Raw genomic sequence first — 26,307 nt, 5'->3', positions numbered from 1 at the left:
TTTTTTTCTAGTTCATATTTAAGTCAATTATTTTGTTTCATAATTATTCAATGAATGGCAGAGCTAAACCAAATCCTTCATTTCCAGGACAACTAGGAAATACATACCTATAGTGCTGAAAATAAATCAAATGCTTTCAAACGACACCATGCTTTTTCAGTGGGGATAAAACCAAAGGTGAAGAGAATGACCTTGTCTTTCACTCTTTCTCGAGAGTCTAGCATTAATGCAGGAAAGCATTAACTGCTTACACCTTGGGATAACCTGTGAAATACCACAGAGCCAAAAAGACAGTTCCAGGAATGCTGGGACCTTGTTTCCAATGGATTTGTTTCCTGTTTATTAACTTATATGAATTGCACCAGAGCTGTTGGGCGAGGTCATCTTCTCTTCAGTGTGGGAGATGTGTTTCAACACACAAGAAAGGTACATTACAAATGTACTCCTCAAGAGAAAAGCTTTCCATACCATTCTCCAGAGGAGTAAATGGTCAAGACACCCTGGGCTTAACCTATAGCTCATATGTTTCAACCATCAACAAAAGCTTTTCCCATGACAAGAGCACTCATAATCCTCAAACCCAGGCTTGCCTCTACTGGGTATTGGTAGAGTACTTACTTCCTTACCTCTCTAGCTGTTCCCAAAATAGGCATCTAAAAACATAGGTGGAAAACAGATCAACACAGTCATATTATGTAATTTCCACTTAACTTGCTTGGAATCTCTCTTCCTTTCCCAAGTTCAGCTGAAATTAGCCAGCAGAGTGAAAAAAAAAAACCCTGGGTATTAACATACAGACATGGGCACATTGACAGAGAGAAACCTAAGTGCAGGCAGCAGACTAGAAACCTGAAGGAACCAACTTGAAGATAATTCTACCCAAGTTTTACATGTCATTATCATAAGAATAGACAACACTGATTTAAATACCATGTCTCCAGTGAGATGTAAGTCCCAATCAGACCTATGAGATGCTCTTCTTAAGCAGGGTCTTTATAAGGACATTCTTGTCTCAGAAGAAAGGCGGGAAAAAAACATTTCAGATGGATTTGGAGGATTCATTAGCAAGGATTTCACAGCCTTAACATTAGAGTTTGGATCAGGATGGTTTACAAATATGTTTCCACAGTACCAAGCATAGGAAGGTTTCATCATATGAAAAAAAGTTATACAGTATGCTCCTCTACAGTGAAAATGCCATTTTCTAAACAATTATGTAACTACAGTTAAAATATAAAATGTGTATTTCATGTGCATTCTACAAGATATCTGTGCACACTAATTAGGAAGCAAGGTAAACTAGTTGGTGTGATTTCCATACCGCCCCAGGTACGACCGTTTTCAGCTTCTGAGTTTACAGCTAACTCCTGTATGCCACGACACTGTGCCTGCTGCACAGATGTACCCTCAGACCCCTCCCCATGAGCCAATCTTGAAAAATCATATGGCATGAAATTATCTCAGATATGCACTCCTTAAAGCTGAAAGCAGCAGACACCTTGCAAACAAGCCTGGCTAGAGGTAGTTGGATATTATAACCCCACTGTTAGTAAACCCCTGCTTGGCTGGTTTTGCCTTTGCAGACACATGCCCCATATTTTCCCAGTTACGCTGGCTACATGCTTTCCACTGGTGTTGCAATACGAATTACAGACATCTTTGCATGGCATCTCCAGCCGCTTGCTTTTACTTTTCCTCCTTTGAAGTGCCACTGATTATTTATGACCCATCGAGGGACTCAAAAGACTTTCCCTCCACAGAGGCCTCTACATGTAAACTGAAGTCTGTTCCTAGCAACAGATTATTATTACTCATGTATTCACTCGAGCCAACGTCATGAACAGAAACAGCAGATTTTTATCTTTGATGAACTAGTCCAAAGGAAGCAGAGCTGCACAATGCAGACTGACAGAAGACCCTTTTCCTTTTTAGTTATTAACAAAGATCTCAGTTTATTTTATATTCAGAAAGAAGCAGTAACATTCAGAAGTGCAACTCTCAAGCCTTACAAAGTGCTGCTGAGCCACCTTCTTTTGGTAAACTGGTTTTCTGTAAGTCTGTCACAGCCTCCCTAAAGGCAAATTGTTGGCATCCAGATCATAATATGACCTAAAGAATTATCACAGAAAATCCCTCAAGTTGGTTTGGTTTTTTGCTTTTTTATGATATTTTATTTCCCCTCATTTCCAATGTACTCACACCTCTCTTAAGTCAGAGAAGTTCACACAGCACTTAAGTCTGATGGTCATGCTTTCTTCTCAACACTTCATTTACAAGGCTTTCACCATTTTTTCACCCAGTGTCAAGAGTGGGGAAGAAGTTCTGTTCAAAACACACATTTTCCAAGATCTCTGCGCTAAAACGCTCCCTTTTTTTAAGGTCCAACTCCAGAATGAAGTTTATCCCTCCCACATTTAAAATGTTTGCCAACATTGCTCTCGTGGGGGACCTCAGATTGTATACATGTCCACAGCTGGAATAAGATCACACAGCAAACATACTGATCCCCTTCCCTTCAAAGCCACATCCTCAGGTAGCAAAAATCAGGACAGCACCACTGACATCTACTTTGGCCTCCCCACTTGTGCAGCTGACACCTTCTTTTTGGCAAAAAGCCCCAAACTTGTCATCATCCAGTAAGCAATAACAGCACACCCTCTGCATTTTCCTGGAGGAAGAAAAGGGTTTCCATTAGGTTTCCATCCCTTTGAAGGTGATAGGAAAAAAGCGGCTATAGCCTTCTGATCCTACATAATATCCTACAGCAGTCAGATGGGTATCAGCCCATCTTTTAATAAGCACATGCCATTAGAGAGACTCTGCACTGCCTGGGATAATGCAGAAAGAAGTCTAGCCTTGGGTCTTCCTAAGCTATCAGTACAGCTGGAGATGAAGGAATCAGAAAGGGAAAAGCTTGCAAAAGGCGGAACAAGTCTGCTCAGAAAGAACCAAGCCCAGAAAGCACTAGATCTGTGGGAGATACAGAGATGGACACAAAGCTACACCCCATCGCCACCAGAAATAGTCTTGCCTTGTGCGAACTGACACACCTAAACTATATTCACCAGTAAGGACTCCTCCAAAGAATAAAAGCTGCAAGACCAAGACATCTCTTACTAGTTTATTTATGACAACCAGCGGCAGTACACTTTTGTTATCCAGGGACTTCCCAGTGATCTATTTATAATTTTTGAAAACATGCCAGGACAAGCATATGAGTATACAAAAGCCACACCACTTTTTAAGGCCAGCAAATGTTGCTGGTTTGTCTTTGATTTACACATCAGTAACACTGCCTGTTACAGAAGCACAATGGATCTTCTCCTTGCATTAATCAATTTAAAAATGTGGTTAGGAAAGTGTCTTTCTTAACCTTTTCTTTTTCTGAGGGGTGGTAATATATTAGGTGTCCTGGTACAATTACACAGTTTGAAAACTGCACTAACTCCATGCTGTTGTTAACATACACACAAACCCACTTTTATTAACAGAGCTAAGCCTTGTTCCCACATTCACAAAAGTTGACCTGTGGAGATGCACGATGCATTTGCTTGCCCATGAGGGCCTATCTCACATTTATCTATTCCCAAGTGGAAATGCAGGGTCAAAGTACACTTTCTAAAGTCGGAGAAAACATTCAGTTTTCAACTGGCTTCCAAGTTCTCCCACACCGTTAATAAAAACAAGAACTGCTCAGAACTCAAAATCACAGTTGTTAATGAAAAAAGGAAGAGTGATGAATGTCTGGAGGCTCAGAAAGCTGATGCCATGCCCCTCCATCCCTGAAGGGTACACTGCTATGCAGGAAGCCAAAAATACTATGCTGACTTCATGGCTCCTTCAAAGTCAAGGGTTTGGGTGACAACTCAATCTCCAAAACACAAAGCCCATATGCACACCCCAGCCCAAATCTACCTGTGCAATGCCCAAAGTGTAATGCCCAAAAGCCTGCAGTGATGTGCAAAAAGCCATGGTGTTTATGTGGTGTGTTGCCACAAGGCCAGAATGGAAAAGCTCTTTGAAAGCCTTTGTGTGTTTCCCTGCTGACCGGCACGCCAGTTGAGCTGCAGCCCCAAGGCCACCTCCAACAGATAATGGGGACTGCAGGGAAGGGTTATGGTAAAAACAACATGAGAAACACAAGCTGGCTCAAGATCTGCGTGGCTATACCTGGGGAGTACACCCAGTGCATAAACACGACCTCTTCCTACTCGCTTGGTTAACTCAGAAAGCATGCAACACAATAACAATTGCTGTAAAGAAATTGTCCTACAAGCCCTTCTCCATTCCCACACAAGACACCCCTAGCTGACCCCCGTGCCCTGGCAACATGGGCTCAGGCAAGGCGCAGCAGCCAGGCACAGTGGTGAGCAGCCATGCTCTGCCTGGCCTCCTTGGGGAAAGGGTGCAGCGCGGCCGCAGCTGTCCTGGCGCCGCAGGGTGCAGACAGACCTCAGACCTGTAGGCACACAGCTCCCATCTCAAAGGGGAAGGGCTGCTCGCAGCTCATCATACCCCTTCCTCCGCGCTTCCTGGCCCAGAGTCAGTTCTTACAATTGCAAAGGGAAGGGGGAGGGAATTGCCAGCAATCACAGCAAGTTCAATTCTCGTGCAGGGGACTGCCTGATCAGAACAAACCAAACAACGCTTCCAGAACAAACCGAACAACGCTTCCTGCTTCAACCAAGCAAGAAGTATTGCAATAAGTTCTATCTTTTATTTACAAATGTTTCTTTCTTTCCCCTGGACTGCAACTGGAATTCTTCAGTTAGTCTTTTAATAGAGACTCACAGCCAGCTTCTCATTAACACTGGAGCCACTTCACATGGTGTAAAAGGTATTTAAAATAGCAGTACATAATAACTACACCTGCTTTGTATTAATGACACGATATTAATGAGAATCAGACTCCTAGTAATGTTCTGCCTTTGAAGTAATATGAATGTTTCCTTTCTACTGCCTTCCTAATTCCCCTTTTCCCAAAATAAAGGAAACAGTCAGATGGTTAACAAACAGATTATTCTGTTGAGTGAAGCTGGCCTGAGCAATAAAAGGCCTGGAGTTCCTCAATTAAATCATAAGGCCGTGCTTGTTTAGAAAGATCTTCCTGAAGACTAGTAATCTGCTCTTTCAGGAAGTTAAGAAAAGGGGAAGGCAGGGATAACAGCAATCTAGATGCAGGAGTTTTCACTAAAGCAGGGACTTGTTCTTACTGAGCAAAATCACTGGAAGTGTCAGCGCAATGTTTGCACAACAGACCTCTGCAGAGAGAGCCATCGATGCTGTCAGGACAGGGAAGTGAAATGCAATGTGCATTTGGGAGCCAAAAGAGAAAGGGCATGTCTCATGCTAAACCTATCTGCTTTGGCAGTATTCCTGTAAAGATCACAAACTTGTTTTGATCCCTAAATATAGCAGAGAAAAGTAATCTACTCCAAGTAGCTCTCTCCGGCAGCACTTGCTGTTTCACGCAGGCAGCAGAACACAAAAGAGATTTGTCAAGCGAATGGGCAAATGAAGCTTGCCAAATTTGTAGGGCAAATTACAATTTAAATGATAGGTCCCAGCCTGGCAGCTGTGAATTCATCAGCTTCTCTCTCAAGCATGTCCAGCTGAGGCTACAGCAGTGCAAACTACCACTCTTCCCCAGTACACCTCTGCTCTGACCTGGAGGAGCTGTCTCTCCAAAGAGTCAGTTTTTCAGGTCCATATAATTCATCCAGCTAAAAGTTCCCCCCCCAAGTGCTAGTCAGGGTCCTGTGTTTAGTTTTTACACCTTCTGTTCCATGCACTTCAAGGTTTGTGGGCAAAGCAGCCTTCCTCCAAGCACAGCCTGCACATTCGTGTGTCTGTGCTGGTTTTGCACACATGAAAAGGGCCTTTCGACAGTGTCTCCCATGCTGACTGTGCAGGACCCTCTGCTGCAGGAGAAAAACAGGGCTTTGCACAGGCAACTCAGCAGAGCCTCTCCACTACTCCACTAAGTGAAGCACTTTTGTTTACTGATTAAGACAAATAAAATGCCTTTCTCTTTGCTTTCAAAGAATTAGTTGCTTTAGAGGGGAGAAAAAAAACATCACACAAACCTAAATCTCTGATTTACAGCATAGTTTCAAGCCTGTAGAATAACTTTGTGTGTGCAGTGAAAACCAGGCCAAACACTGTTATTCTTACCAGTACGGTTGCCAGAGAGGACCAAACAGCCAAACTGCACATAGACAAGGCAAGAGAAAGAACTGGGTGCTAGGCAGTAACCTGCTAGAATAAACTGTTCACGCTATACAAAATAGATTAAAAAAAATACAGTTGCAATTGCAAAGCCAAAGACTCCAAATCAGAAATAGCCCAGACTAAAGGATGCCTTACTTATTTCACGCATTCCCCTTCTGAGCACGCAGGATGACAGAGCCTCCTCACCAGTGTCTGAATCACAGAGAAGTCCAGGCTGCCTTCTTTGAAAACCGGGATTTTTCACAATAGACATAAAGAGGATGAAGGCCTGTGAGCCCTGTGCATCTCCCTCGCTGAAAGGCAGCAACATTACTAACACAAAAGCTACTTACAGGCAAGTTCAGTCAAGCAACAGAGAACGCATGTTGCGTAAACAGAGCTGCAGTGCCATCCTCTCCTGGGCCAGGCAGGCGCCGCTAGGCCACGGCCAAGCAGGGGAGGTAAGCCGCAAGCCACAACGTCTGGCTGCCCCAGCCAACCCCAGCCCACCGAGGCATGGTTCTGTACATTCTGCAGAGATGTACCTCTCGCAGTCACTCCAGTTGTCCAGGACAAAACTCCAGCAAGGAGATGGCATGTGACCGCCAACGCAATTCCTTGGAACAGGATATGCTTCAATTTCCTTACAATTCCACCGGCTTTCGGGACAGTAAACTCCTGGACTGGCTTTTCAGAGACTCTTTGCAAGAAGAAACATGTTCAGTCACCTCAAGCTTTTCCAACGCGAAGCCTTCCCTCACAAATGTTGTCTGTAAAGCCATTCCAAGTTTACCTACAGCACTAGTAAGGCACAACTGCTCTGCAGGAACAGTGTTTACTCACACCTACATTGCACAGGTATCTGCTTCCTCCCCCTTAGGAACTGCTGAGGTGCCCAGGGCACATAAATAGGAAGAAAATTCAGATTTTTCACCCCTCCAAAACAAAGCCAGCTCTGCTCTTGCTTCCTTCTTACAACAACAAGCTCTGCTTTCTCCATCCCAGGAGTATTTCATCACCAACATCCCACCCACTTCTGCGTAGGAAGCATTTGTTCACAATCAGACACTTTTTTTTTCTTAAAAAAAAAACAAACAACAAACCAAACCAACCTTAAACCTGTCAGTCTGCTACCTGTGAAACCCCTTGTTGCAGTCTAAGTGGTTGGTGATGCCAGATGACAATACCAGGAAATACCAGGAATTGATCTTCAATGTTTATTTTTAGAGACTGGCTTTTCTCCCAGCCCTTATTTAATAGTTTACTCTTTCCCTCCTCTCCCCAGTTGTTCTCTCTGGGATCAAATTGCCATTCGTTTCACTTCCAGAGAGTTCACCCATGGACCCCCTCAGCAGAACTTTAGGAATTGAATCCTGGCTCAGACAACACATTCTTTCTATTTCATGGCTATCGTATTTTTCCTCATTTATCAAAAAGGTAGGAGAATGCTCTGGTATTTGTCTGAAATCCGAAGTGCACAGGATCCATTTAACACTCGGCACTTGTCTGTACTTCCTATCTCTGCTATACAAGCAAATTCCTTCAGCAAATTCTCCCCTTGGACACTCAGCTCACTTAGCAAAAGAAGTCTTTCTGCTGTAAACTAGTTCTCCACACAGGAGGAATTTTATCCTTAACCTACCCTGGTTTCCCTGCACAGATAAATTAGGCTTTTTCCAGAAGAGCTCTTGATTTTATTTTTTTTTCCCCAGGCTGCTAAATAACTCAGCGGTGGCAGCAACACTTCAGATCAGACCAGGTCACAGCTCCCTGTGTGGTTCCAAAACTCCCTGAGTTTTGCATTTAGATATGCACTGCAAGGTTCACATATGTCTGTTTAAAGAGTTCCACACCTACTCTGAACATGACTGAATAATCACACACGCCGTCTTAGGCTACTACGAGCCTGAACTGTAGCACTTTTACTCCAAGGCTTATCTGTTTGTGACAGCACAAGTACAATCATCCTCAGCAGCCTAATGGATACACAGTAATTCAGCTATGTGCCTGAACTATGGATTTTGGGATGAGAAAGGACAGGGAAAGGAGGATGAGTAACAGCCTATATAACTTCGCAAAAAGTTTTCACAAAAAGGAAACTAGTACCTACCAGGCACCATCCACCCCCAAAAGCCAGGCAGCTGGTCTCACCCCCAGGAGAGCAGCAGATTGCAAGGCAGCTGCCAGGAGCATGGGCAGGGGAAGGAACACGCCTGCGGCAGCCTGCAGTCATCCTCACCGCTTCCACCTCTGCCACTAACCTGATGTGCGACCTTGAAAAAGCCACTCCACAAATCCCCTCAGCCCCATATTTATAGCAGAAGATTGTCTGGCGCTGTGGGTCCAGCCCAAAGCTTTTCTGAATCCAATGACTGACCAGGGGAGGAGGATGACTTTGAACTGGGCACTGCTGCCTGCTCTCCAGTCTCGGGTAAAGCCCTCCAGGCACACTGCCTGACACGGTGCAACCTACATGGACGCCAAGTCTGGTAGAAATGAGGACACTAGGAGCCTCCTAGAATCTCCGCTGGGATATGAGACCCTTTGGCCGAGATTCAGCTCTCCTGACACTAAACAGCTACAAGAGAGATGCCTCCATGCACATTCATTGTTTGAACTCTGCAGAAACAATGGAGAGAAACAGGCACTTTTAGGGCAGTTCGTCGGGTGTATTTTTAACTGTTCAATTCAGTGTAGATGAATCATGGTCCAGAACTGTTTGCTCCTCTCTAGTGACTATGAAAGGAGTCTGGAGAACTCTCTCGCAGATAGTTATGTTTTAGCATGGCAAGAGGAATCTCAGCCTTTCAAGTTGGGAGAAAGGAAGTAAGCAACCAGACACATCACACAAGCTCTATGCTTCCCTCCCTCATAAACATCTTGTAGCTAGACAGTATGCATCCACCTTCACCAAGAGGGCTTGGCTTTGCTAGAAGGGTTCCATTCAGTCACTGAACTTGAAGCTTTCACCAAATATGCCTGCAAGCAAAACTCCAAGTTGCTCACCGCATGAGAGCCTCCAAGAAGCAGGACATGCTGCTTGCGGGGCAGCTTTTGTTTCTCTCCCTGCATCATTTAGGTGATGTCACTAAAGCAAACTGAGCTGAACTCACTTCTAAAGTGTCTTTACAACCGCTTCATGGCCAGTTGTACACAGGCCATTTCCTGCAGACCAACAAGGTATGTTCAGCAGTGTATTCACTCCCCTCTCTGCCTCGCCCCTTCATCATTCACCAACTTCTCTTTCTCCTGGCATCCAACAGGCCAAAAGGTCCAGAAAACAAAAGTTTTTTCCTGTAAAACCCACATTTCTGCCTCCTCCCTACACTTCCATCAAAGTAATTACAAGTGCTTTGTTTTACATCTGAATTGTCATTTCCTGTGATAGAACTTGCAGCTTGAGTCTTAAAGCTCAGGTAACTAATACTATTATTTTCTCTTCTTCCCCATCCCTGGCCACAAATAGTACTGCTTGTATCAGTAATATGGGTCAGCAATTCCTTAAAAACCTCTCAAGCCAATTTGCACGGCTGCATTGTGTAGGGAGTTATCAGCACGCTGCAGGAACACTAGAAAGCAAACATGCTTCCCCACAAGAGACCAGTGACCAAAGTTATGGCCAGAGTCAAAGCTCTGCCCCATTTCCCCTCCTGTGGGGAGATAACAGCCTGTTCTGCACCAGCCCTTTCTCCCTTTCTGGGTACGCAGCTGAACTAAACAGAAGTTTTTCCCCCATGCCCTCTTCTGTCCCTGTCCTGGTCCTGTCACATCTCCACAGAAGCGGCTCGCTTTGTCTCCTGCTGTGAACACTCTGAAACAGGTGATCTACAGAGGCTGGCTGCCTCATGGCCTCACTTATACTGGGGTTTGTGTGTGATCCATGAAGGTCACAGAAAGCTGGTCAGTATTCAGAGGCACTGTTTAGCCTTCCCGACCCCACTCTGGAATCCCTTTGCAGATAAAAACACTCCAGACATCAGGGGTCTCTCCCCTCTCAGCATTATCTCAAGCCAAAATACGTTCATACATTTATCCTGCACAGTGACTGCTTGCTGCCGACACCCCTCATGCTCCACAGGATGCAAGTCAGTCCAGGAAGGGTAAGACAGTCAAATCCATGTCCTATGGGGTAACATACACTATACGGTTTGATTCACAGTCCAGTAGTTGTATGTGCTACAGCAGGTATAATCTCCTGCTCCTGCAGGGGAAGCTCCATGTTGGCACGGGAGGGAGTGAGGTGAACGTAGCCTGTGCCTTAGCACAGACATACCACTTGTATTCCCAGACATATATTTACACTCTAGACCAACTCATCCACATCAGCTGAAGTAAAAAAATCCCCCAGACCCCAGCTAGGTCTCAATCCCCTCTAAGGAGCACAGCTGGCAAATCAGATCAACCTGATCTCCCAGTGGCTATGCAGGCTCTGTCTCATTTACAGGAGTATTCCACCCACACTGGCTGGGGATGAAATTCAAGCAAAGAACGATTAGGTGCAAGCTGTAGGAAATGTCACCTTCCCTTTAATCACAGCTTATGGATCCAGTCCCGAAGCGTTACTCATACACCTCATACACACTCCACGTGTATAATCCCACCACTTAATCCAACTACTTGTTCAAACAGGCACGTTGCTAGGAGTGGGTCCCTGCCACCACTGTCTGCATTTCCAGCGTTCCTCCAAGACCAGGTCCTCTCCCACATCTAAAAGTCCCATGACAGTTCAAAATAAACCATGGGAAAGCGAGGGCAAGTGTGGTGGCACACACAGCTCATTCCCTCAACATGAGAAACAACACAGCCCACTGCAACCTGGTATGTGCTCTCCCACACCGCCAGATCATCTTGGGGAAACACTTTAGTTGTGGTAAGCAAGAGATAAGCATCTCTGCACATACACAGAAAAAGCATCTCAGCTGGTAGACTTTTAAAACTAGTACTTATTGTGCCCCAGGGAAGAAAAGAAATTGGGTAAATGGGCTGAAGGGCACAGCTTTGCTAGGACGAGTTTGGATCATCTCTTCGTATCTCTCCGTACAAACCCAGCCATTGAGAGTCCAGATCTGAAACAGAGCCGCAGTTGCTAAGAAAACAACGCTGCAAACAGATGTCAGGAGATGATTCATGGAGTACGGGCATATCCCTGTACTACAGATAAACCCAAATGAATGAGGCTCTTTATACCTGATCTTCCAAGCTGTGCTTCTTCATGCCCTCTTTCGGATTTTTTCTTTAGTTCATTTCTATATTCAGACAGCGAGGAAACCAAGCAGAGCTGAACTCACTGTTAACAGAATTAATTACTGGTAAAGGGGTTTTACAATGTGTATAACAAACCCAGTAAAAGGGCTAAACTCTGGCCCATTTTTCTGCTGAAACACAAAGCAACTTTGCCCAAAATCCTATCAGAAGAAATAACATGAAACCCACAGTTTAAAACTGCAAAGGAACAAATAGCAACAATTTTTGCCTTTTGCTATGTTCCCATACACCATAAAACTTAAAATTAACAGCTAGGGAGATAAAGCATTTGCAACCTATTAGATCATTAGCCAGCAGTGCATGCCACTTCTTGAATTACCTCATTGTCTCTATGCCTAAAATCTTTGCCTGACAAATAAATTAAAAAATCTCTAGCGTGCTACAGGACTGGCCGAGTGCTACTGACACCAACAAAGTTCTCATTTACTTTAATGAGCTTTTAATCAGATTTAATTGGAGAAAAACAGCTCCTTCGGCCCTCTTAAACCATCACAGTCAATTCTTAACACAGTATGATAGGAACAGCACTTCAAATACAGTTTCCTGAGGTTATTTGTAAAGAACTGTTGAAATAAAGGAATTCCGCTACATGTTTTTATAGATAATTAGGGTAAAAAAGCAATTATTCATTACCCTTTATTATGAAGTAGAAAAGAACAAACATAATTTATACACTTCTGAGCACGTGTTTGTACAGCATCTCACACAAGTAGGGTCCAAACATTGCCACAGTATGCATCAGTGCAGGGCAATGCGTTGATTGTGGTTACCGCTGATTTTTCATCACCCCCCCAAACTCCCCCATGTCACTGCCCATCCCCCTCTGCTTCAACTCGTCCCCGCTGCCATCCGCTCCCCTGCCACCTCACACTCACCCCACGTCACCCTGTCCTCTCCCACCAAGGCATGTCACCTTCTGCCTCAGAAATCAGCTATTTAGGCGACCCCGATTTCAACGTGAGGCAGCTGCATGTGTGCCTGTGGGGCAGCAGACACTGTTATTGTGGGCAGCGTTAACAGCCACCACCGTGCCCCTTCCCGGAGCCATAAATCCACCCCAGGAACGGCTGAAGCCCGTGACTCAGCTACCCAGGCGCCAGAGGCCACGTGTGTCCCTCCTGCAGGTATTGCGTTTCAAGCGGGGCTATAAACACGCTACGGTCTTGTTAGCTTGGCCAGCGGTCACAATAACCGGCCCAAATCCTGCACGTGGCACTTACGTCTTTGTCGTAAGTGTCTCTGTGACGTGAGATCGCCCCGAAAGCTGAAGAGAACGTGGGGATGACAGAAAGAGGGGGAGAGGGCAGACGGGACACAAGGCATGCTGAAAGAGGGACACGGAGGTGTGAGGAGCACACGCTCGCTGACCTGACAAAGGCCGTGAGAAACTCGCAGCCAAACTTTAAGTGAAGTTTCCTCGGTGTAGGTACTGAGTAACTCGAGGAGCGCGCACCTGCTCTGCCTCCCAACTCCTCCAGCAGCTCCCAGGCGGGACACAGGAGCAAGAGGAATGACCCTGTTGAGGGGAGGGAGGGCCGAGGCTGGTTTTAGGCATCTAAAAGCCAGGTGACGGCATCTCACCTTCGGTGAGGGGACAGGCCAGAGCGCCCTCCCTTAACCCCGCAGCCCCCGCCCAGAGCCCGCCCCGACCGCAGCCCCAGAGCCCCGGGGGCCGCGGCCCGGGCCCCGCCGCGCCGCCCCGGGAGCGGCTGCAGCCCCACGCGGCGGGAAGCGCCCGCAGCCGGCACCCCTTTACCCGGGCCCAGCGCTACCAAACCGCCGGCGGCAGAACCGCCCGAAAGTAGCAGCTCCTTGTCCCGAGAACTTTGCCTGAGCCAGTACCCGCCATCGGCTCCCAAGCGCGGAACCCAAGGGAGCGCGACTGCCCAGCCCGGCCCGCCCAACCCCAGCCCGGCGCGGGGCGGCCGGTAACCGCCGTTTACCTGAGCGCTCCCCCGCCCCGGCCGCGCTCCCCGCCGCCTCCGAACCAGCCGCTTCCCGCTTCCCGCCGGGGAAACGCTGCCGGCCGCGCCGCCGGACGGGCACCGCTGCGGGGAGGGGAGGGCAGGGCCCGGCGGGGGCGGCAGTTCCCACAGAGCCCGGCTCCCGCCGCCGGCCGTGCCCCGCCAACTCCCGCCGCTGCCTCCGCCCCCCGCGGCCCCTCAGCCGCTTCCCCAGCAAAAGGGCTGGGAGAGGGGGCACTCGCCCCGGGAGCGGGGTCCCCTCCGCGCCCCCCGTGGGGCGTCGCTGCGCAGGGGGCGCGGGCGGTGCCGAAGGTGAAGCCGGCAGAGAGGGAACAAAGGCGGCGGGGAACAAAGAGCGGCAGGTACCGGGGCAACGGAGGGGAGGGCGCCGGGCGGGGCGGCGGCACCGGCGGGCTGGGGCCGGCGGAGCCACCGCTCTCCGCACAAAGACGCGAGCGGGCCGCGCCGCAACTTCCCGCGGGCGGGTCCCGGCGGGGCACACTCACCACGGGCGCAGGCCCGGCGTCGGCGGCGGGCGAGGGGGCGGCGGCAGCAGGAGGAGGAGGAGGCACCGGCGGCACCGGCCGCTCCCCGCCCCGGCCGTTGCCAGCGAGCGAGCGCGCTCTCCGCCCGCGAGCGGGAAGGCGGCGCGGGCGCGCGGCCCCGGCCCCCGCAGCCCGGCCCGGCCGGCGCTCCGCCTCCCCCCGCTGCGGCGGGAGGGCCCGGCGGGCTGCGCGGCCTCCCCGGGCCGCCGCCGACCCCGCAGCCGCGCCGTCCGCCGGGCGGGCGGGGGCTGCCGCCGCCTCGCACCCTCCCGTGCCCCCACCAGCCGGCGGCGCGGGGTGCCCGGGTGGGCCGGGGAACGGGCTCTGCCCCGGCCTGTGCCGCTCCTCAGCGCGCCGGGGGAGGTCCCGGGCCCCGCGGGAAGAGCCCACCGGGCCCTCGCGCCCCGGGCAGCGGCTCGTCCCGGAGCCGGATGGGAAGAGCTGTGCGGTGCTCGGAACCGCTTTCTGGCCTGGGGAGACGGAGACACAAAGCAAGAAAGTACCTCAGTGCTGTCACCGCTCTGCAGCCTCCCAGCCAGCTGTGGAAGGGCGGGAATACGAGCAGGCAACAGCTGGAGACCTCTCCCCTCCCTGCACGGCCTCACAGCCCTGCCCGGCTCAGCTCCCTTCGCCTCAGGCAGCGCTCCCTGGCCCGAGCCAACTTACCCCCTTCCAGGTCCAGGCTTTCCCCAGCCGTAGGGGCAGCGTCATCTGGCCTTGCCTTGCCAGGACTCCGGCAGGGGAAGCAGGGGCCCGGTTACGTGAACATGGAGCAAACCGGGGCTCTTCTAGAGCTTCAGAGGAGGGCTTTTGCAAGGGGGAAAGGAAGGAATTCCTTGGATTGGTTCCACTTGATACTGGCTAGCTTTTGGCTGCAGGCTTCGCGAAGTGAGAGGGTATAAATACTGAGATTTGCTTTACACAACCAGAGGTCAGCCACTATGCAAAGAAAAATACCACTTCCCAAAAGCCTCTTCCTGCCAGCACCAATACATCGGCCGTCTCCTCAACCTGTGCTGATAACACATCAGCCCGCTTAAAATAAGCAGAAGCAAGCAAAGTCTTGCATTTGAAGGCTACAAAGCCAAACGTACCTACTTGTTAAAGTTTCTCTTAATACCCACAGACGTGCAGACACTCAGAGAGACTCTGCCAGATCTGGAGCCCTGATTTTCTGTAAGGAAATCCTTCTTTTCCAGGCAAAAGTGAACCCTGCACCTCTCTGAGTGCTACTTCAGCTCAGCCCAACTTGCAGAAGCACCAGTCAAAGCTGGTTACAACTTTACTGCCCTGCCTTGGCAAACATATGCTCCAGTTCATGCTGTCCTTGCGACAGATTGACCCATGAGCGCTCTTTATGTACTTTTTTTACTTATTTTATTGAAGATTAATTGGTGTTTGTATAGTAAGTAACACCATTGTCTTCGGTACTCCACAGACACAGCTGAAGGTGAAGGGCTGCACTCTGGCTGTGCTGTAGTTTCTTAACTTCTGTGTTATGACTGCTGTAGTGCATGTCCTTGAAGTGAAACAAGCATTTCTGACTGATTTGCTACTTTTCACTGCCAGATCTCAGCCTTGTGTTTAAGGAAGGAGAGAAGAAAATGCACTATCAAAGCCAAGCCCTATTACTTGCAGAATTATGTCAGCCCCCTTCTTGATCATTTGAGACTCTTCCACGTGCCATCAAATTCAGCAGAAAAAGTCTCATGGAGTCTTGACCTTTTGTGCCTTGGAGAACACCACCCCACGTTACTGCTCCATGCTGCTCTTGCTGGCTTAAACCTGCTGTGAATCACACAGCTCCCCATCCCAGTGTGCACAGCATTGCAGGCACCTGCCAGGCTTTGTCAAACACAAGCACAGGTCCCAGCCCAAGGTGCTTGTTTCCACTGAAGTTATGCATTTCCTAACTAGCTTGTGAAGCACTTTGAAGCTATGACACTAAGTATTACTAATACTGAATGGTATTATTGGACAGGCATAATGTGAGTAATTAATTAGTAATACCATAAAACCTGCTGTGAGACACAAAGGTAGAATTAAGCCATATAGGCCTACTTTATATCCAGATCTTCTAGCTGTTGATTACTCAGTACAGCCTGACACTCTGAAAATAAGCTTTCTTCTCTTTTTTTTACACAGCCTCCCAGCTAGGAACTGCTGGAGCCCTGTGCTCAGACTAATGCTCTCACAGGTATATGGGCACTGCCAGCAAGGCTAGCAAGTGACTGCCATGGCTCAGCCACTGTGGAAGGTGACCAGCTAGAAGCTGGGTGAGCAGGGCTCTCACCTACTGCCCACAGGTGTCCGAAATGAGCTGCCTGGATGGATGCACAGGGCGCTGGGCAAAAGCCCTGCAGAGCAGCACTGCAGGCTACAAGCGGCGATGGTGAAGGTAACTGTGGTGGGGATGAGAAGCCCTCACAATTCCTGCATGCCTCCTGAACAAGCGCGTATGATAGTCCAGTGGTGTGTCTTGCCCCAGCCTTCCCACACCACCCTGAAGAGCAAACTCACAGAGCTGGATGTCTTTTGTACAAGGCATGCAGGTATCTCGCACTCGCAGGTCCCATGGATGAACGGCGTGAGCTTCATGGTGGGACATCCCCTTTATAATGCAGAATTTGCACAACTAGATTCCAACATTGGAGGGAAATCAAATGCCCCAAGTCCACTGGATAAAGTGTTAATTCTGAAGGATAGTGATGGCTGCGTAAACTAAGTTTGTTTGGAAACTCCAAGTCATGTTTACTCTGTAGTCTGCCAGAACAAACCTTTGGCCTGGTGACCCTCCTCCTTCCCCTGTGTGCAACCCCCTGGGCCATGCTGGCACGGTGTGTACGCTGGAGCTGGGAGCCATATTGAGGTTAGCCCAGAAGAATACTTTGTTTTCAGCTGGATTGCTCCCAGGACTCGATTGCAGTATGGACACACAAAGAGGTATGTCAGCACGACTGAGGGTGCAGCAGGATCCAGCACAGAGACTGGAAAGCATGGCATAAGCTGGAGCTGGGAACAGGACTGTAGAGCAAAAGAACAAGGGACCAGCACCATGCCAGAAATCTTCCACCCTGCTGGTGCAGCAACACTGAGGAAATAACGCTGTGGTTCTACAGACATCATTTTTGGTGGCAGCACTTTGATGGAGCAGTTGGGTTATGCTCCCTCCCTTGTGCTGGTGCAGCTCTTTGTGCCGTTCTGTCATCAAATGGACCAGAGACTGCTTAAAAAAAGCAGCACCCTCCCCACCGCAGTTATTTTTACCTTGACTCAGTTTCAAGGCACAATTCACCTGTTTCTACCCAGGTGCAACTGGAGGGAGAATGTTGGAGTGGGCAAGTGTAGCCAGGAGCAGGCAAACAGGGGTCTGCCTAAATCCACAGTGCCCCTCAAAAAAAAAAAAATAAAGCCCATGGCCTAATGCCTCAGGGAGCATTTCTTTTCAGCAATCATGGGCAACTTGTTTGTCAGAATTAAGGAGATCAAAAAAGAGAAACAAAAGGTTGAATCCATACAGGCACTTGCAGCATTTGCATACAATTTTCCTCTGCAAAACATAAAAGGAAATCTGACTGTAATCATGTTAGAAATGCTCCCTTTTCCCCTCCCATTTAATCTAAACATCATGTATGACACCATCCCCAGCATGAAAGATGACAATCCAGCAGACCACTTAGGCGTGGACACTGGCTTTAACATCTGATTGTTTCTGATGAAGGCAGTGGAAACACTTAGGTGGTTAAAGTTGCACATGCTTAAATGCTTTGTTAGGTTACAAGCTAATTTAAGGACCGAGAAGCACAGCTCCGGAAGAGAAAAATAGGTTAATAACACTGAAGTCGCAGCAAATCTGTAGGAAGTCTCCTGGAATAGGCTCATAATTAGTAAATTTATACCTCTCAAAGTAAATATCCTCACCTTCAGTTCCCTTTTTCCCCTGATTTTGCCTGCAGACTACGGTTCCTGGCTAAAACCGAAGCCTTCTACACTTACACTTAGAAATTAGCACCTGAACCTTATAGAAGCATATAGGAGCCTGCACCACATGCATCTTTCTATAAAGCATTGCATGAGTGATGTGTTTCAGGGAGGTAAGAGTCCTAAGGTAACCAATGCTGAAAATGCAGTTTGATGTGAACTCCCAAATTTTTCAGAGCAGAGGCACCAGACTGCACTCACCCAGAGGCACAGCCCAGGTTAGTCTCCTGAGGGCAGGGCAGGCTCCTGCAATCTGAACTGAGCAAGGCTTGTTTTGCTCTATTTATAATGCAGGCACTATGCGTGAGTAAACTTTTCCAGTCTACATTTTCCCACCTCCCAAAGCACATCAGCTTCTTAGTTACAGGCAAGGCACAGAGTTGTAACTTCAGGTTCCACTCTGAAAATTGAAATTCAAAGCTGAGCACCCCCAGCCCTCCCTAATAGCTGGGTGGAGTCTCTTGGATCACCGGTTTTTACTGAGGTACCTCTACCTGTCCAAGTCATGCTTCAGGTACTTAAGTGCCTTTTTGGATCCCACTTGAAGCCTTGTATTGATGGGCTTAGTGGGCTTAGCAGACTGTGTTTTAGGAGTCTGTTACACTCCTGGTAAGATCGTGTCAAGGTCTTCCCAACCTTTAGTGGTCCATAAGACCTTGACTCAATCTTGCCAGTAAACTCAGCCAAGGCTTTGGGCTCAGAATAACCTTATCTTAAACTCAAAAGTTTATCCACTTTTTTCACTTACAGTAGTCGGTCTAACAGAAAACTATGACCTCTTCTGTCCTTAGACTGTTGTGGTGCAGCACTTGTGCTGCAGTGTATTTGTAAGAGCATTGTAACAAGGCTGCAGTCGAGATCACACCAGTCCTATCAGCTTTATCCTCATGCTCCAAGGTTGGCTGGTGCCTCCCAAGTACACTGTATCTCACCAGCAGTTTGGCATCTCAGTTTTGGCTCTAGTTTTCCGAAGCTGAGTGAGGGAAACCTGCCAAGAAACACGCATTCAGCTGACTGTAGTAGAAGCTGGAGAAACAAAGTGTAGTGGTCAAATGCCAGGTCTGGGTTCAGGAACCTGCAGGACGTGTGAGGAAATAACAGCGGCTGGGCAAGCAGCTTCTTTGCAAAATAGCTCCAGTGGGCCACCTGCAAGCTCCAGGTGCCTATAAAGCAAATCTGGGCAGCAGAAGGCACCTAAGGGCTTATGCATTTTTCATTTGATGGCCTCCTCTCACCCCCGAAGCCCTTTCACTGATGCTCAGACAAGACCTGCAGTAGTTTCACTTTGAGAAGTGACTGTTTAGTCTCTTGACAGCCTTTCGCTTCCTTGCCACCTCCAGCAAAATGCCCTTTCTCCATAGTTGCAGGTCTTGATGGTTCTAGGACACACCTAGGCTGAGCACTGCCAAAACAACATCAGCACTTGCCTCCTGCTCATGCTGTACCAGGCACCCTTCTCACACCTCCATCCTCCTGCAGGACAAGGCACCCTTGAGCAGCTGTCAGGCAGCAGTGGTTTTATTTGCCTCTGCTTCTACTGGAGGCAGAACAATCCCACATGTCTTGGGTGGCTACAGCCCATTTTCAGCCATGATTCAATGGAGAACAAAAAAGCTCTCAAGGGTAGGAAGCAGGGCTAAGGCTTCTTTGGAAGCAGGATTTAGTAATCCTGATCACCACCTTTAAAAATCAGTGCCCTTGGGCCCCAGCCAGCCCTCAGCTCTGTCAACATCTTTACTGCCAGCTTTACTAACAGTCACACAAATGTAAATCTAGTGTGAGAAGAGGATTAAGCCCATTCTGGTTTTATGGCCTATGAAATGTCTACTGCCCCGCTGCCACTGTGTAGTAGAAAAGGGGAATTCAGGTTGCTATTGCATCTTGAAAATTTTAAAGGAGAAAATGTAATTGTAGAAACTTCACCAGCCAGCGAAGTGTATATGCATACAAGGTTTCTTCTAAGTCAGAAGCTAAAAGCCTGTACCTTGCCAGATGCTGGTTAAGGTACACCATTTTTTTCCTGCGAAATAAGATTAGCAACAGCAATTTTCCATGCATTCAAGTTCAAGATTTCGTCTGCAAGGGGATTACAGCGCAGGCAAACATGAGCCTGCCTGGATACTGCCCTGTGTGCTGCTCTCACTTGGGATGAGACCTGTGCAGGGGGCTATTTTGGAATCTTACTAAAATGATTATTTCTTCACTCATGACTCGGTTGGCTGAGATCTGCAAGAAGGACTAAGGGAATTAGATTTATGGTTTCTAAAAATTTCAGTTCGATGTGGGTACCTGACTCCCTTAGGCTGATATTTTCATACAAAAGGCTAGTAATGTTTTTTTAACTATAAAATTTATGATTGGATTTCAGCACTTGGTTTGGGAATGTATTTTGGTTCCAGATTTCTATAATCTTAAAGCATCGCTTAGACCTCTTAGGAGAATCACAGTACCACTGAATAATTGCTATTGTTTATTAACAGTATAACTCCACTGTTCTGTCAGCAGAAAAACAGCCGGGCTGAATACATAGTTTAAAGATGCAGAATTATGCGCATTTATGCACAAGCCTGAAGAGCAGACAATATTTAAAATGTACTTCAGGGCAAGAGATTAACTTCTCATTACATTCTTTATTTTCCAGTTTATCCTGGTCTCTAGCTTGAAAGTCTCATTCAGTCCTTTCCCGTGTAAAGCTGCCACTGTCTTCAATTGTAAGATTTCCTGGGTGACTGACTTTTTTGGTCACAGCAGGTAGGTAGGGACTACAATGAGATGCTGCACTGACCCTTGAAGGCACAACGGATGGCATTTGCCAAACTGGGATTCCATCTCCCTGGCAGACACTTGCATACGCTCTACCTCTCTGCTTCATCTTTCATTCCTCTCAGTGAAAATCTTTTGCAGATCAGAAAGAAAAGTGGCCCATGGAAGACAGAAGGCAGTGACCTCTTGTTTTGGTATTTAGTGCTGTTTGTTTTGGCATTTCAGGTATATTTAGTGAACTGTCATATGTTATAATTTGCGTGGGGACAAGCTCCCATACTGTGAGAAACATTTGCTGTCCTGCATCACCCAGGGTCCTTAAATTGCTCTTTCATTTTCACACTGGTCTATTTTAAAAGCAGCATTAGGGGGCACATTGTCTCCTGTAAATCCACGGTGAGATCTTGAGCTACCAAACACCTGTGAAGCATCACTGCAGGTTTTTAGCCAAGTCCTCTTCTCCTGAGCAAATAATTTGGTCTTTCTTTATAAATAGTTTTCCTGAAACCAAGGGTAATGCATGCTAAACAAGACACTGTTGTGTTTTCTGACTGTGTGGCAGACTGTCCCTCGAAGCATGGCCCCAGCCTCTGGTGGTATCACCCGCCCTGCGACAGGCCTGGATATTTTTGGCTGTTGAGGCCCTGGTGCCAGGCGCTGAGGGACCTTCTGCTGCGCAGGAGCATGTGTACCACCATCCCATCGCATGCGGGCAGCCACCAGCCACACATCAGTACTGCTCACGGGTTTGCTTATTCATCTGCTGCCCAGGGCTGACTGCAGAGCATGCCTTGCTTGCAATTTACAGGGGGAAAAAACAACCGTTATTTTGTGTTTAGCCTGAACACTGAGTTGTCGGTGATCAGCAGTCACCCTCACATCTTAAAGAAAGGGAAGGAACACAACAACAAAAAGAGCCCCTACCAGCACAAAGCTGGGGCTAAATCATCGGGACAGGCGCAGCGCTGCTGTCATCCCTCCCCAGCCCCTGCAGGGCCCCCCAGGTGGGACCCCGCAACCCCTGCTCTCCCCAATCCTCTCCACAGCCTTGCAACCTGCTGTCCCCACCCTGGGGATGTTGCACCCCACGGCCAGCCTGTCAGGGTGAAGCTCGCCCACTGCACCGGCTGCCAGCCCCAAAGACGAGCCCGGCTCAGAGGCAGCCGATTACACCTCCTGCAGCCAGCTCTGCGCTTCCTCAGCGCTTGTCCCCCTGCCAAAAAGGAATACTCCCGTCAATACCACTCCTGACATGGGCTTTTCCTGCAGCAAGTCCCAGAACATACTCAGATACACACTACCAAGGTGGATCTTGGTGCACAACAGGGAGCCAAGCTGCCCCCTCCAGCTGCTGGACTTCTCCCGGCTGCTGTATAGGGAAGGCCTGGCCCTTATTCTGCAGTAATAAAGTAAATGCTTTTTCCAGATTTTAATTTCTGAGTAATATCTACTGATACGTACGCCAGTGCAATACATTATCAGGTATTGTATACTACTTGCACTGGAAAAAGCAAGGTCAAAGGAGTACGCCTTGCAGGCATGGCAAAAATTCTGTGATGATTGCAGATCTTCCAGTTGTTGTTATTATTAAGGGTTGCAGTGCATAAAATCCAGGACTCTCCTGTGGCAAAGGAGCGAACCGCTGCCACCAGCAGGAAAAGGGTTAGAGAAGCCTGTGCACAGCCCTGGAGGTGTCAGAGGTAGTGGAGTCATTACGGGTGCCGGTGCAGGAGGTCATTCCTGCCAGAGGTAGGACCTGTTCAAGCCTAAGTTGGTCAAACTGATGTCTGAGCCTCCTCAGGGTTTGGTGGGCAGGGAGCAAAATGCTCCCGGCAAGTGTGTGGATGAAGACGGGAGCAAAGGAGTCCCTGTTGGAGCACAAGCTCACACAGGTGAGAAGGAGCAGGCCAAAGATGGGGGAAACATGGCTGTGAAGAGCAACAAAGTCCTGGCAGGGCCAGGGCTCGAGTGGACGGTGGCTGACGCAAGGCCTCACCACTTCTCCAAGAGTTTTCTGTCCTTCCCCACCACCTCTAGCTGGGTGGTCTTTGCATCTCCTCCGCATGGGGACTGGCACTTGTGGGAGCCATAAATTCCAGCTTAAACGAGCCAATGCAGCTGCAGAACAGTCCGGAAAAAGGCATGTGGTTGGGTTTCAGTTGGCTGGCTGGAGCCAGCACAGGGGTCCATGGCTGACGGATTAGAGACGGGGGGGAGCAGGCTGCAGCTTCTGGCAGCTCTGCCCACATAGGGAGCATGAGCCAGCGTTTCGTTTAAGCTGATGTGAGTGGGGCAGGCACAGTAGGGTGATCCCATCCTGCGCCACCCCAGCCGTGCTCTCTCTTTCTGTTCCACATCAGATTTAGGGATGCGAGGCTGCCAAGGTAAGTCAGCTCAACTAGCAGATCTAACAGAAAACTACTAGGAAGCTTTTCTTTACCGAGAGGGTGGTCAAACACTGCAACAATCTTCCTCGAGAGGTGGTCGATGTCCCCAGCCTGTCAGTGGTTAAGAGACATTTAGACAATGCCCTTAATATCATGCTTTCACATTTGGTCAGCCTTGAATTGGTCAGGCAGTTGGGCAAGATGATTGTTGTAGGTCTCTTGCAACTGAAAAATTCTATTCTGTTCTACTGTTTCATGGTGGTACTTTCTGGGATGCTTCCGATCAATCAGATCAGCTCACTGAACAAACTCATCCCATGGTCATGTCAGCACTCGATGCAGTGCAAAGTCTTACGCGTGTGGTTTTGTGATGTGACTGAGCTCATTTACTTGCCCACAGCCCCCGAGGCACATGGTCGGGTCCCTGCTCCCCACCCCATCAAACCTGTGGCTGGGGAGGACTGCAGCACCAGCACCGGTACCCGCTGAATACACCGGTACATGCAGCAATCCTGCCCTTCAGGGAGCTGAAGTAACAAACAGCTCATTGCGAAAAATAAAAATAGCTTCTGGCTGTGCTGGTCCAGCACCCTGACTCACCATGCCGGGGAGCACCAAAGCAAGGGATCGGGGGAAATGGATCTGCTGGCAGTTTGATGCACTCAGCCATACCCTAAAGCCACCCCACCCAGCAGAGTCGGCCCACAGCAAGACTCGCAGTGCCAGCTGGCAGGCAGAAAGCAAGGGTCGCAAGCCGACGTGCAGTGAAGTGTCCTGCTGCAGGGCAGTGTACGCTGCTGTAGCAAGATGCAGCGCAGGGCTCCAGATGTTTCACCAACCCAGAAAAAAAAGCCAGGTCAAGGTCTCTCCAGGCCATACAAAACAAGCTGCAGGCAGATGTGCACGAGCAGACCGTATTTCTAGGAAAGAACACATCTTTTAGGACAAAAGGCAATTCTTGCTGGTACAAGCAAAGGTAAGCTGGATGTGGGAGAGCACGTGCCTGTTGGGGCAGGGAAACAACTCACCTGCAAGTGCCAGATGGGCCCCCAAGAAAGCCCTGTGTGACACAGACATGCTGTTCTTCCACTGCCACCATGGACTAAAACAAAAGGTAAACCTCTGTCAAGGTCAGAGTCTTACTCCTTGCTGTTTTAATAACAAAGTTCACTGTGCAATTCGTCTCCGTGCTCCTTCTTCACTTCAGGCAAGTCCAAAAGTGAAATGGGAATGGGGTAAGAGGCCAGAGCTGAAATGCAAAGAGAAATTGCTCATGGCTAATGTTTAGTTTGTGCCGTTGAGCCTTTCACTTGCAGTGCTACTAATCCATTTTCATGACAACTTCAAAGATCCATTATAATTATAATTTAATGAAAAACTGAATCCAGAGATGTAGCTGCAAAAGGGCAATGGCCTGCTGTGCATTGTATTTACAAGAGGGTATTAACTGTGTATTGCAGGGAGGGACAGAACAGATGAATTTTAACGATGACAGAGTTAAACAATCAGGAAATCTTAATTTTAAACATCTATCTGGCATTTTTATTTTCTTTTTACATGAGGTCTCCATAGTTATTTCAATTTTTAAAGAAAGATTGATTTCAGTGACTGTTAGGAATTAATTAGACGTGACTAACCAGGAGGATACCTGTAGCTTTTACTTATTCAAGTGAGCCTGTATCTTACATGCATTTGTTCAGATGACTAATTATTTTTTTTTAATAAAACTATTACAAATGGTGAATGGTGCTTTTTGTTAAACAAGATTATTTCCACTTAGGTCAGACTGGATGGAGGTTGGGTTGCAATTAGAAATGAACAAACGAGTGGGTTAAAATTTATTTTTAGCTGTCCTGAATATATACAGGAAAAGACACAGAACTTACACTTTTTTAAAAACTAAAACCGATTTATTCAGTAAAGGAGCACTTAATGTAATTTGATTTGGATTTTTTTTTCTGGATTTCAAGGTTTCAGAAGTGCTAGCTCTCATCCTCAGCTGTCTTCCTTTCTTAGGTAAAAGGAAGAAAACTAGTTTTCCTGCTTTTTCACTTGTCAATTAGTTTCTTGAGCTATCCTTAACCAGGTAACTGGATGAACTGAAAATAAGAAACACTCTTTCTGCTCCTGCAGCACCAGCTCTCGTCAACACCAGGACCCTGCCTCGTGCCAGGGTGGCTGCTGTCCCCCCAGAGCAGAGCACCTCATCGGGAGACTGACACCGCCATCTCCAGTGACTGTGGCTGCATTAAACTGGGGGTGCTGTGGGCCGTATTTAGTTATAAGTAGCCTTATTTCCAATAGAGTAAATAAAATTAAACAATTCCAATGATCTGAGTGTTTTTAGAGAATGGCACCAGGCGCTGGGGTAGTAGTAGGTGGGCTCCTGGCGACATGGATCGGCACGACAAACCCTCCTAACGAAGTTAGAAGCGTTTCGGTGCAAATCTCCTCCAGGAAGCATATCATCCAGGTGCCAGCGGGGAGGGGAGTCTCCCACCAGCGCGGTGAAGGCCTGGCTGCACGGGGCACCTTCATTAAAGGCTTTTAATCAAGACCCCCGTGATTTGCAGAAGCAGCGATGACATCTAGCGGGGAAGCGCGACTCGCTCTGCGGGGGAAACTGCAGTTCCTGCTCCGGGCCGGCCAGTAATGCGGGCTTGGGCAGGATTTTTCCAAGGAGGAATTACCACCACTGTTGCTAGCGGTTGGAACGGCACCAACAATGAACGCTTTGAAAGCCTTACTCCAATGATTCGTAAATGTTACGTGACCCTGAGTTTCTTGGGGGGGAGCCGACAGCTAGCACTGAGACCAGCCCAGTTGTTTTTTGCACCGTTTTGAGCACTGTGGAACCAAACCTTCTTGTTCCAGCCTTAAAACCGAAGGGTTAAAGCAGCAGAAGGGAGGGATCTTGCTGTCGAGTTTCACTCTGTGCTTTGTCCATTTTGTACTACCGAGATTAATGTGGCGTGCCCTTATGTGAACACGAGCAGAGGCACGTGCTCCATATTGCCCCTCTGCCGTCATAGCTGACATCAGCTGTGAAAGCCTCAGAAATCGGAATTGTTATGCCTGCAGTCCGTGCCTCTCTGTGCTTTTAAAGGATGGTTTGCCAACAAGTTGGATCAGAAAAGAAGTTAAAGGAGGAGGTGTTTCCCTAGAAACCTGAAAAGGCAATAGCCGGTTTTA

The 26,307-nt window shown here is 48.3% G+C and overlaps 1 protein-coding gene and 1 long non-coding RNA gene across 3 annotated transcripts in view; one reads left to right on the top strand and one right to left on the bottom strand.

Annotated features, from left to right (window-relative positions):
• SYNE2 (spectrin repeat containing nuclear envelope protein 2) overlaps positions 1-14,089 on the bottom strand; it is a 191,426-nt gene extending 177,337 nt beyond the window's left edge. The window contains exon 1 of one of the 2 annotated variants that reach the window (XM_056346104.1): positions 13,946-14,089. The gene's annotated coding sequence lies outside the window, so the exon portion shown is untranslated. Of the gene's footprint in view, positions 1-8,320; positions 8,461-13,945 lie in introns of those variants that run through there. The other variant, XM_056346105.1, reaches the window with a different exon arrangement.
• On the top strand, positions 13,647-17,410 carry LOC130152494 (uncharacterized). The gene is made up of 2 exons (XR_008822990.1): positions 13,647-13,801; positions 16,130-17,410. It is a non-coding gene; the product is annotated as an uncharacterized LOC130152494 (long non-coding RNA).
• Positions 17,411-26,307: the final 8,897 nt, after the last annotated feature.

Source organism: Falco biarmicus, chromosome 7 (genome assembly GCF_023638135.1).
Source record: "Falco biarmicus isolate bFalBia1 chromosome 7, bFalBia1.pri, whole genome shotgun sequence".
Classification (NCBI taxonomy): Eukaryota; Metazoa; Chordata; class Aves; order Falconiformes; family Falconidae; genus Falco; species Falco biarmicus.
Note: the sequence above shows the minus strand (reverse complement) of the source record. Positions and strands in the feature narration are given on the sequence as shown.